General features: G+C 36.4%; 1 long non-coding RNA gene across 1 annotated transcript in view; it reads left to right on the forward strand.

The window, feature by feature from the left end:
- The window catches only part of LOC135760585 (uncharacterized), a 73,509-nt gene extending 68,246 nt beyond the window's left edge, over positions 1-5,263 (forward strand). The window contains exon 3 of the long non-coding RNA XR_010537442.2: positions 5,037-5,263. This is a non-coding gene — a long non-coding RNA (uncharacterized lncRNA). The remainder of the gene's footprint in view (positions 1-5,036) is intronic.
- Positions 5,264-11,927: the final 6,664 nt, after the last annotated feature.

The following is an 11,927-nucleotide window of genomic DNA, read 5'->3' on the forward strand; positions in this document are numbered from 1 at the left end:
TTTATCTGTGGCTCTTCTGGACACATAAATATTTTAATCTTTAGAAAGGTGATTTTAAGAGCCAGAACATTTATGTCTTCCTTTGCACTTTAAGTAATAGGCCATTAATGTCATTAACGCTCCTTTCATGGAGACCTTGACGAGCTACGATGCCATAACTCGCAGTCTGAATCCACCCGTGGTGATAAAGTGAAGCTCGGCTTTCAAAGGTGTGCTTTAGTCGGGGCTCTTAAAAGCAGTGACATTAAGAAAAAGCTGTTGTTAATGGACATGACCTTTCATATTTCAGCCGCTACAAACGTGTGTGAGAAAATCTGACGCGCACTGATGACACAAAATTCAAACGCTAGCTGTGAGGCACTCTGTGATGAGGTCATTATTCAATGTCTGATTGTTGAACCCCCACATTAAGACTACTTTCTCAGAATAGCATGGGTGTTTTTATGTTTCTCTTGTAGCAATATTTAACAATATTTTTTTATTTGTTAACAATCATAAATTCTGTGTAAATAAACCTAAACAAATAAAGGCTCCTAACCAAAAGCACTACATTGTTTAATTTTATATGTTTTGTTTAATTAAAATTCTAAGAGATTTTTTTATATCATAAATTTGCTTAGTGGGGTTTGGGGATATGCACAGAAAAGTGTTGGGAACCACTGACTTAAAGCCGACCATGACCACTTACAACCAAAATATAAAGCCTTTGGACTTGCAAGAGGACTTTGCATTTTTCAATTAACTTTAAGCTACTTTAAAGCCCGCCCCCACCTAAAAAAATGCACTTATAAATGTGTTTTTATCAGAAAATGAGTTACCAGTGTGTGTGCAGAAACATCATGTTATTATACAAATCCATTTATTCTTTTATTCTAAATCCACTTTGTGTAATCTCCTTTAAACCACAACAGTCAAACAAAACAGGCCGTTGGGGATCCCCTAGCATTGTGATGTCATATTGATTACGCATAACAAACTCCTCCTTATGAGCACGTTGTCCAATCTTCTGCCAGAGACACATGTTTTGATGTAGTCCAAAGCACATGTGTAAGCGCTATACCCCCTACTTTGCATACAGGGAGGGGAACAGAAGCTTTCTTTGCATTTAAAGAAACACACAAAAAGCATGTTTTTCATTGCAGCCGCAAATGGCCATGTTCAACATCTTAATGCAAAGATCTGAGGTGTATTTTGAGCTGAAACTTTACTGTGGGTTCACACCAGGCGCTAGTTCAACGATTTGCACAAGTAGATTACATACAAAGTCAATGCAAAGATGCAATCATGCGCGTCCTCGCGTAGGGCGAAGCGAATGACGCGATATGGGTGCCGCATAGGCCGCGAAAACACACGCAATTCTCCTCAAACGCGTCTTCGCAAAATTTCAAATGACACGAAGTTAAATCCCGCGAGTAATCTAGAGCATTTGGTGTGTAGGTAGCATTACAGACACATTTTGGGGATACCAAAGACTATTTTTATATTGCTGAAAACACATAGATTAGGGGCCCTTTAACTGCTCATAAGACGTAATAATACATTATATGCAATGTCAACATATGAAACTGATAATGCACTATAATTATGGAAAGTCAGCATGTGCTATAAATCATCATACTCTTAAAAGTTACCTATTTTTGTACAACCAAGAAACTATAACAAATAAGACTTCAATACTTATGAAGGAGATGACTACTCTCGCAGCTTTGTTGGTGGTAAATTTCTGTAAAATTATACAATAAAATAAACACATATTTTTGTCAGGAAGTTCCAGTGTTTCCTACTCTACTATTTTGAAAACAACTCCACGCTATAGGACTTTTGTGTTCATTTATTAATTCCTCAAGATCACAAACCTTACCTCATATTTGCGTTTTCACATTTTTTTCTATTGTCCCCATGTATTGATTAAATGCCCCCTTTTGAATTTCATAAATGTGTTTCAATTTAAATCTAATTCATGGTGCGTGCTTTGTACTTTCAGAGCCAAATAAAAAAGATTCACTTAAAAATTGAAGATGGGAATCCTTTTCGCTATCTGACAGCTGCAGGCACCACTTTGTAGTTGGAAAATTGCAGGGTCCGCACTTAAACATGTAGCTACTCACATCTTCTTCCCTATTATCATGACATTGAGAGATCACAAAATCAACAGTCTTATAAATCAAGACCTGTGATTTTGTAAAATGAAACAATTGCATACATTTATGTGCCAGTGAATGAGGCTTGGAAATGATATCTTTCAGGTTTATTGGTAAGCGAGCAGGTGATAGCTGTCTGTATTCGGAACAAAATCACTTGAGGAAAAAGCTATTACCAGACCCTAAGAATTATGGTTCAGTCTATATTGATTGTCTGCTTAATTTCAATAGTAACAATTTTCTAGATAGTGACACGTCTATTTACTCCTTTTCTTTCCAATATCACATTTCCTGGTTCAACCCATTACTTACACATGTAATGGTTAGTGCAGGTCCCTGAAGCGTACAGATATTCAAAGTTTGTAATTGAACATTTTAGGTTACCTTAAATATTGCTTGACAACATCACAGAATTGGAATGAAAGAACAGACGGCAGCCTCTGGCAATTGAAAGACACATATTCAATGGAAATGAGGTGATAGATTTAACGTAACTGTCATGGACAACTGTCACTGACAGATGTTTATTTATTAATTTGCTTGAGTACAGCATGCATATAGATCTTTATTAACTTGTGTGTTGCCAGATAACGTCATAGAAAGCATATTTGTTAAATCATCTTTTGATATAAAACACTTAACCTTGCTTAAACTCGGAGCATGACCGAATTATCATATGTTCAACCTATCCTCCAACCCATACAATTCAATTGTTTTGGTTGTTTGTCCATTCCCCCCAAATATGACCAACAGATGTGTTTACTAAACTAGCACCTTTCCCGTCAGCAGGTAAAACTTAATATATTAAGAGTATGGGTGTGTATATTGTATTGGGATATGATTTAAAGATAAAACCAGGATTAATCATATTTACATTAGACTATTCTGGCATTTAGGACAAATTTATTTATTATATGATATAAAAACTCAACATACAAAATAGGGATGCTAAACAATTAATCGCGATTAATCGTTAGCAGAATAAAAGTTTTTGTTTACATCACATATGTGTGTAAACTGTGTATAATAAATATGTATATATATATATAAATATGAACACATTCATGTATAATTTTAAGAAAAAAAAAATGTATAAATTAAGTATTTATATTTATATATAATATAAATTATACATAAATATACAAATGTATATACACATGTAAACATTTCTAAAACATATACATGCATGTGTGTACATTTATTTATACAAAGTTATTATACACAGTTCACACACACATATATGATGTAAACAAAAACTTTTATTCTGCTAACGATTAATCGTTAAAGGGATACTTCACCGATTTAGCATTCAGCTTTGTATCTGTAGAAACCCGGCAGTATTACTGAATGACCATGTTTCCCTCCCTCATTTCCCCCTGAGAGGAGAGATATCTGCATTTTGGTTCTGCAAAAAAGTCCTCCGATGATGTAATATGACGATTTTTGCATCATCGGAGGACTTTTTTGCAGAACCAAAATGCAGATATCTCTCCTCTCAGGGGGAAATGATGGAGGGAAACATGGTCATTCAGTAATACTGCCGGGTTTCTACAGATACAAAGCTGAATGCTAAATTGGTGAAGTATCCCTTTAAGCATCCCTAAAACAATAAAAAAAAAAAAAAATCCGCAAAAGCGATCACTATGCTCTAAATCTCCGAGTGTACAATCATTCAAAAACTAAGTACATGTGAAGTTCAGTATACTTTTATACTGTTGTTTATTGGTTAATTTATGCAATAAATGCCTTTTACTTGTAAACTTTTAATTGCATGTTGTGTTTAAAGGGTTGGAAAGTGGTTGGGTTTAATGGTTAGATGCTTTAAGATATCTTTAAAACCATAAATGTTTATGAAACCATTTCTAAATTTACAAATGCAGAAAATTAAATGCGTCTAATCTGACGCATAATGCAAATAACCTTAAAATAAAAAAATTTAAATAGCTGCTGGTCACTTAAACCTATAACTTAACTTTACATCGTAATAAGAAGCTTATTAAATATTTATTAAATATGTTTGGAGGAAAAAAGTCTAAAGGTTTACAAACATTATAAAATATGTAGAATAGGCCTTCATGAAGTTGTAGATGGCATCATAATATTGAAATTTGTTTCATAACATGTACATACAGTACATAAACAAAAAATAGTTTTTAGGTTTGTAATCGGAACATTAAATTCATAGCGTTATTAAGCAAGTATGCGTAACAAATGTCTCATAAGATGTTTACTAGCAAAATGAGCTTAAAAATAATTGTCTATGATTGATATTTGAACCTTGAGAACCTTGATAGAAAGATGACTGAATTAATGACAATTACATTAAAGTTAAACCACTTCAAGAAATTACACAAATTAACACATCAAAAATACTTCACATTCTATACAAAGGCTCATACCTCACTGCTTCATGAGAGGACAATGTATCAAGCCTACTAAAAATACTAATATATACTTTTTCTACAGGATCATGGTAAAGCCATGCCAGTCCAGCTTACATGGGGTAAGAAAGAGGAAAATATATATGAAAACAGGATAATTATCTTATCAATAATAGCATTAAATGTACAGTAGTACATTATGTACATATGGAACAGTGGGTTAAGTTGTTTTCTGGCCAGCATATTGATTTTGCTATTCATATGTAGAGATACGACTCTTTGATTTCCTGCTGTAGTGAGTGTGTGGCTCCATGCATTAGTATGCCAATCCCAGCTGGACAAGATTGAATGACGGGCGGAATTTGAAAATGAACGTGTGTTTTTCCTCTTCTCCGCTGACCTAACCGATATTGCAGTGTAAACCCATGAATAAAAAGTAGCCATATGCATTCCTACACAACTCTTTTCTTTTTTTTCTTCCAATTGCATTGATGTTTTCTTTCTTTTTTTTCAGACTTCATCTTTGATGAGTTTGTTGATGGCCTCCACCTGTCACTCAAATTGGGTGTTATCGTCATGGAGATGCCACGGCTCATGCGCTCATCCACAATCCATCAATTCATATTTGCGTTCCAATCCTGGACCTGATTACCGCACGGGACACCCAGATAAATGTGTGTGTGTGTGTGTGTGTGTATTTGGGTGCTTCAAAATTGAAATAAAAAATGTGTAATAAGGGTTTCAAACCCTACACTACACACCAATCTAATAAAATTCACAGTATGTTGACATAACAAACACAAATAATAAAACAACTGCAGTGCTGATGACAAGAAATGTAAGTCATGATACTGTTCATAATCAATATGAGACAGCAATGATTTCTATTAATATTATTTTAGTCCTTATTGTCTGTCATGATTTGGTAATATCTAAATAATGCCATTAGGCTGATATGAAGAAAGCTGTTGAAAAAAAGTACTACTGTAAGAATAATGGCTGTTATTTCTATTGTAAGATTTGGTAAGGATGTAGGTAAGGATTTAATATCAAATCCATTTCACACAATGATAACTGCAATGATTGCTGATTCCAATAACAAACAATTAGAAATAACACTTAAATTTACAGTGTCTATTTACTACAGTAAATTATGCATAATTCCAAGTAATTAACCCTAAACCAAACCATAATCCTAACCCTATAGTAAATACAACTTACAGTGTATATTGTTTACTATTTATAAAAGTGTAACAAGCTAATATCTTGAAATAAAATGTAACCCAATTAGAAAATACTTAAAAATACATTAAAATGATTTTTTAAAATAATTTAAAGGTGCTGTAGAATGTAAAACTGCATTTACCTAGGCTAGGATGAATAATAAGATTTTTTTTACATGTTAATGACATCTCGTGAGCCTCAAACACTACTGTTTCCTACTTCTTATGTAAACCTTGTGCATGCAAAAGACAGATGGAAAACAGGCCAATCTCAACATAACATCAACAGTGACGTTACAGTCGTGATGTACGCCCCAACATTAACTTACACATTAAATTAATTACAATGTTTTGACTGCTGAGTTAGCGCTACAGTATATGCTAGTTAATGCTATATGCTAGCGTTTAGGCTGAAGTTTTACTATTGACGTTATAGTTACCTTTTGCAGGTCCATACTGAATAAAAACACACACGTACCACTCAGAAATGTCCATTATCAATCTCGAAACAATTGATTATTCCTCAAATTCTGTATTTTTGTCTGATACAGGCTCACACTGAGCTACTGAAATGAGCCGGTCTGAGAAACAGCCAATTAGAGCAGAGCTCAACATTATTATTCATGACCCTTCCAAATAAGGTAATAATAGACCATTTCATTCAAAAGGCAAATCCTAGGGTTGTAAATGGACATGTAAAATCATCTCTGAATATTTTTTGCCTCTAATAAAGCCACATACCTAAGGTATCAGAAAACAATTTAACACATTTTCAATGCATTCTTTGGCACCTTTAAGTATTTTTTTTAAATTACTAATTTAATGAAGTGTTACATTTAAACACATTTTAATTGTAAATGTATTTAATACTTTCAATTAGTCTGTCAAATCAAAAATTACTTTTATTTTAAATAAATCATTTTATAATGAAATGGCATATAAATGATTACTAATAAGTAGGTTTAAAGTTTAAATCGTTTCCTTAGCTGACATGAAATTTCTGCTTGTGTTGTCATTTTGAGGGTTAAAGGTAAAGTACAGATAACTGTAAACACACAAAAATAAGTACTGTATACATTTCCATAACATAGTTATCCAGAATTGAGGTCAAATCCAGCAGTCTGCTGTAGACAGCTACTGTAGAGAGAGGACACCTGCAGGTCATCTCTTACATACTGTAGTCAGTCTGACTTTCACCAAGTTTTCTATGATAAATTATTTACAATGCATTGTTCAGTGCAGAATACCAAGGTACACTATGTTAAACTGTAGACATACTCGGGTCACAGCACATGTCTTATCTGCCATTTAAATAACAGCTTAGGAGATAGCTTTCATTTGGTTTTACCAAGCTCTCCATATAGTCCATATGTAAGGACACAGAGGACAAAACCCCTATAGATGTTTCATAAGTGTCTCCAAATGAACCATTTTATTCACTTATATATAAAACTTGAGTGGCAACAATGAACATATTGTCTACTGTGGGAATGAACAGTCATACACTCACTGCTGGCTCCCCTTAAGAGCTGTCATCAGTATAATAGATAGTTTTAGTGCTGGCAAACTGTGTAATGATCATTACCCACAATCCCTCACAAAAACCATCCCCTCCCCACAGTGTGTCAGTCTGCGGAAAGATGCATGTGGTATGTTCTAAGGGCTGACAAGATCAAAAACACACTGTGTTCCTACAAAAGCTTTGTATGATTGCGCAGTACAAGCTAAAATGCATTTTCCGCTTTTCGGCTAAATCTCCCTTAAATCTCATCTTCACAAGAAATGGTCAGGGATTTGAATCATTCGGTTTACACACACACGCACACGCACAAGCACACACGCACACACACATACATAGTCAAACATAATTAAAATTGCAGCTGGAAGCATGTAACACTCTTAAAATTGGTTATTTTTGACCCATAATTGGTAAATATTGGACAGAACACATGCTGGGTTAAAATTACCCAATGTTGGGTTGTTGTTATGCAACCATGGGTTATAATAACCCAGCATTGGGTCAATTATAACCCAGCAGTGTGTTCTGTTCAATATTTACCCAACATGGCTTAAAAATAATCTAGCCATTTTTAGAGTGAATATATTCATATTTTATCTGTTTGTACTGTAGATACTACACATCGAATGATAAATAAGTGTGCACTAGTCGTAGATTGTTTACATTTGTTTGACTAGTCAGCTATTTAGTATTTTTAGTATCTCAGAAAAAAGGTACAAATGTTGGGACGGTACCTGTTAAAAAGATCCTAATATGTACCATTTTGGTACAGATATGTACCTTTGAGGTACCAGTATGGGTGCCTTTTTAGAACAAAAGTGTACGTGATAAGGATAAGCCCCAGTGATAACCTTTATACCATCTTGTACCTTTTATTTCTGAGGGTGTACAGAAGGATGACGGATACAGCCCAAATAACTTTTCGCTACCATTGTTTGGGTCCACTTCCCCATTACTGCAAATAAACACAAAGTTTATCCTATGATGTAACATTTCTATCTTTATGTGGTGGTCTCTAACAGGATGATAATGTTCTCATCCAAAGACACGAGGGGTCACTGAATGGTTTGATGAGTTTGAAAATATTGTGAATCGATAGTTGTAGCCTTCACAGTCACAAGATCTCAACCCAGTGAAACACCCAATAAAGATTGATGTGTTAGACAGTGTTGTCTGCCACCATAAACAAAAGACCAAATGAGGACATATCTTTAAAAATATTGGTGTCTGTCCCTCCAATAGAGGTTTAGAGACCTGCAGAATCAATGCCAAGGTGAACTTTTCTGATGGCACATGGTACCCACTAAGGTGATGTTTACACAAAAAAAACGGCATTTTAAAATGAAAACAATCCTCGTCTATTATACTGGCATTTCAGAAAAAATCTTTGTCCACATACACGACCATCAACACGTGAAACATTTAAAAACGAAAGCGCATTGATTTAAACATAGCCGAATGCTGCGTTTACTCCAATCGCGTCTACCACGCCTAGTTTGCCGATTGAACAGTTTGAATGCATTTGCGCGTGTAGAGCGAAGTAGACACGTGGAAAAAGCAAGCATTTGACACACGTCATAGGCAAAATGCGCTTCTTGAGGGAGGGGCAAGTGCTATACGATTATCTGTTTGCAAGATGACTGATGTTGATTGTGCATTTATCGAGAGAGTTACTGGTTTGTATTTGGTAACCTTACTATAGGGGGAAATAAAAGGGGCGGGTCGATAAACGTCACGTGACTCAAAAGTGAAATGTGTATTACAACTTACCAGGTTGCCCAATGTCCTCACCGACACTCTTCCAAGCGAGGTCCTTTTTATTCCTGTCTCCTCTATAGAAATAAGAACTTGTGTTGTATAGCTTCAGGTGACTGCTTATGGACAATATCAAGCGTTCCTTCAGGTTGAATGAGTGACTCCGGGCGGGGCACAGCAGCAAGCGGGCTACTGATTGGTTAATGCGAAATTCTGCCAAAGTTTACATTTTTCAACTCGCCGTCAGCCACAAATTTGCGCGTACCGCGCACAATGCTCAATTTGCGCCTTTCGCGCGAACTAGACGCACGAATGAGCAGAAGCGCGTCAACGCGTCTTCACATTGACTTAACATTGAAATCACTCGCGCTTCACGCCTCTACTGCGGTTGGTGTGAACACAGCATAAGACAATATTCTGTTTTTTCCTTTAAACTGTCCCCATACATATCCAGAGAACATTGAAAAATACCTGCACAAAACAAGAATTTTTTAACAGTTTACCATGAATATTCCAGTGGATACTATTGTGGTGTTATGTCATTAATGTTCCTGTAGTACATTTGGTAAATCAATGGGTTAGTAGTGTACAGTAAATGATGTGGATTGGATCCCTAGGGAACATTCACAAAATGAAAGTCACTTTGGATAAAAGCATCTGCCAAATGCATAAATGTTAATGTTAACATTGGAGTCACCCCAAGAATGAACCCCTGAAACTTAATGTCTATAAGTATTTGTGTAACTGTGTGCTTGTGTCTATCACACTGTGGGCATTAATCCTGTGCTTCACCTTATGGAGCGTGGGTGTGCGCCGATCCAATAACGCATGTTGTTCCTAGAGATAGGAATGTCTAAAATTAATTACTGTCCAGACAGCTCGCCCGTCAGATAGATGGAGACAGTAAAAGAGATAAAAATGAAGTTGTTCAGCTAGATGAGCGATATCACACACCGTTGCCCTCCCCTATCGGATTCTTGAAAGTTTAGACTATTAACCGAAAAATTCAGCCTCATCAATGCTGTGATCACCAGCAGAAAAGAGACATTGACAGAGTAGGTACGCAGGGCTCCCTGTGTGTATAATCGGCCCCGTCCCTCCTCTTTAATAGGGGCAGGACGGGGCCATGCAACAGCTGCTGTCAAAACCAAATTATCCAGCCAGAAAGATGGCCGACCCTGCCCTCTCAATCAACCCCCACACGGGCTTGCTGCTCTGGGTCGCGCTCAGCCTGGCACCTCCCTCTCCTCACTGGAGTGCCTGAGGTCTTTGGCTCACCTCTTTTCCTCCCCGCCTGTCAGTTCATTTTCGAGTGTAATTCATTTTTCACACGGCTAAATTGTTTTACGTCGGAGGCTGACCCGGCTCTGTTCTAATCTATCGGGTTGACTCGCGCTAACTCTGAAATAGCGGCTAAACAAAGATGCTAACTCACGTACGCGCGAATGCATGCACGCAACCCCAATGTCTGGGCACAAGCACAAGCGTGTATGAATGCTAAAAGGTCCGGCGTGTTAACAAGACAATTTGGTTTAGGCATTAGCATTCGACGCACATTTTCAGTCGTTTATCATAATTGCTCACTCAATCGTTCATTTGACGTACATTGAGTCGCCCAATTACTAATTAATTGACTTGTTTTTGTTGTCCTGACTTTCTTCTGTGCTAGTTTAGCAGGTAATGTTGCTTTTACAAGGGAATGTACGTTTTGGGAGGGACACAGAATGCTAAAAATACTATTAGGAGAAGACCACACAGACACACATAGAGAAAGAGAGGTACAATGCAGACACCACACTGGCAGGTTGTCTCAAAGATCCATGGGCATAGAGTTTCAACCATGTTTTTGGGCCGTTAAGGTCTGCTTTCATTCACTTTTATCTCAATGGTGGTTTCTTATCTGGTGCATGACCTCCCATAGGTACGCAAATTAATTTGCCATCTTTGCTTATAGGACCAAGAAATCTTTAGAGCCGATCATCTGAACCATAAATATCCTTTCACATGGGTCCTTCAATAGACTACTTATTTCTTAGCTAAAAGTGAACGTTGACACTTAAGGCCAGATTTACCAACAGCTTGCACCAGCGCAAAACCATATTTTTGGCATAAAATAACGACTGTCGGGATTTACTGAAGATAATTAGCGCTAAAATGTGCCGGCTAGTTATTTTTGCAACTGACCTTATTGCATATGCATTTCTAGGAGGTTCGTTTTCAGATGCAAAAATCATAGGAACGAGATTATTTAAATGATTCACGTTATGCGATTTACCACTGTTTTCGCATGTAATATTACTGCTATTTGCACCAAAGCATGTCTTAAATCCTTTTGTGCTTGAAATGGCTGCAATTGTAGCTGATATAAGAGGCAGAGAGCGTGTGGTACAAAGCAGAGGATTTTTTTAACACATAACAGTTTATTTGGAATGCCAGCTTGAGTGCATGAGTTCAGCACCACAGACACTGCATATGTCCCTAACGTATGCAATGTCTGTGGTGCTGAACTCAAGCGCTAGTAGATCACCCACACCTGAGCACCATCAGTTCTACTTATTTGGGACCCTGAACTAATTTGCCCTGCTCTTAGTAGTTTGTGTCGGTCATTATGGAAATCAGCTGTTGTGGTTGTGTTATTTCATTTGCACTCTCATGCTAATTTGCTCTGTAAATCTCAATATCTTTAACATATTATATTCAATTTATTTCAATATACTTTATGCATATTGAAACACAATCCACAAAAAAAACTGATGTGCATCTATTTCCGGTGTTCAAATAAATAAATCAAATAAAACAATCAAGAAGTCAAAACACTATACTGCTGCAGATTTACAGTCCTAAAACTAGGAGTTAAAGTGGGGCTTTTTGAGATATTCACTTGTTTATGTTGTCTGAATATAATTGT

Source organism: Paramisgurnus dabryanus, chromosome 1, assembly GCF_030506205.2.
Source record: "Paramisgurnus dabryanus chromosome 1, PD_genome_1.1, whole genome shotgun sequence".
In the NCBI taxonomy this organism is placed as follows: domain Eukaryota; kingdom Metazoa; phylum Chordata; class Actinopteri; order Cypriniformes; family Cobitidae; genus Paramisgurnus; species Paramisgurnus dabryanus.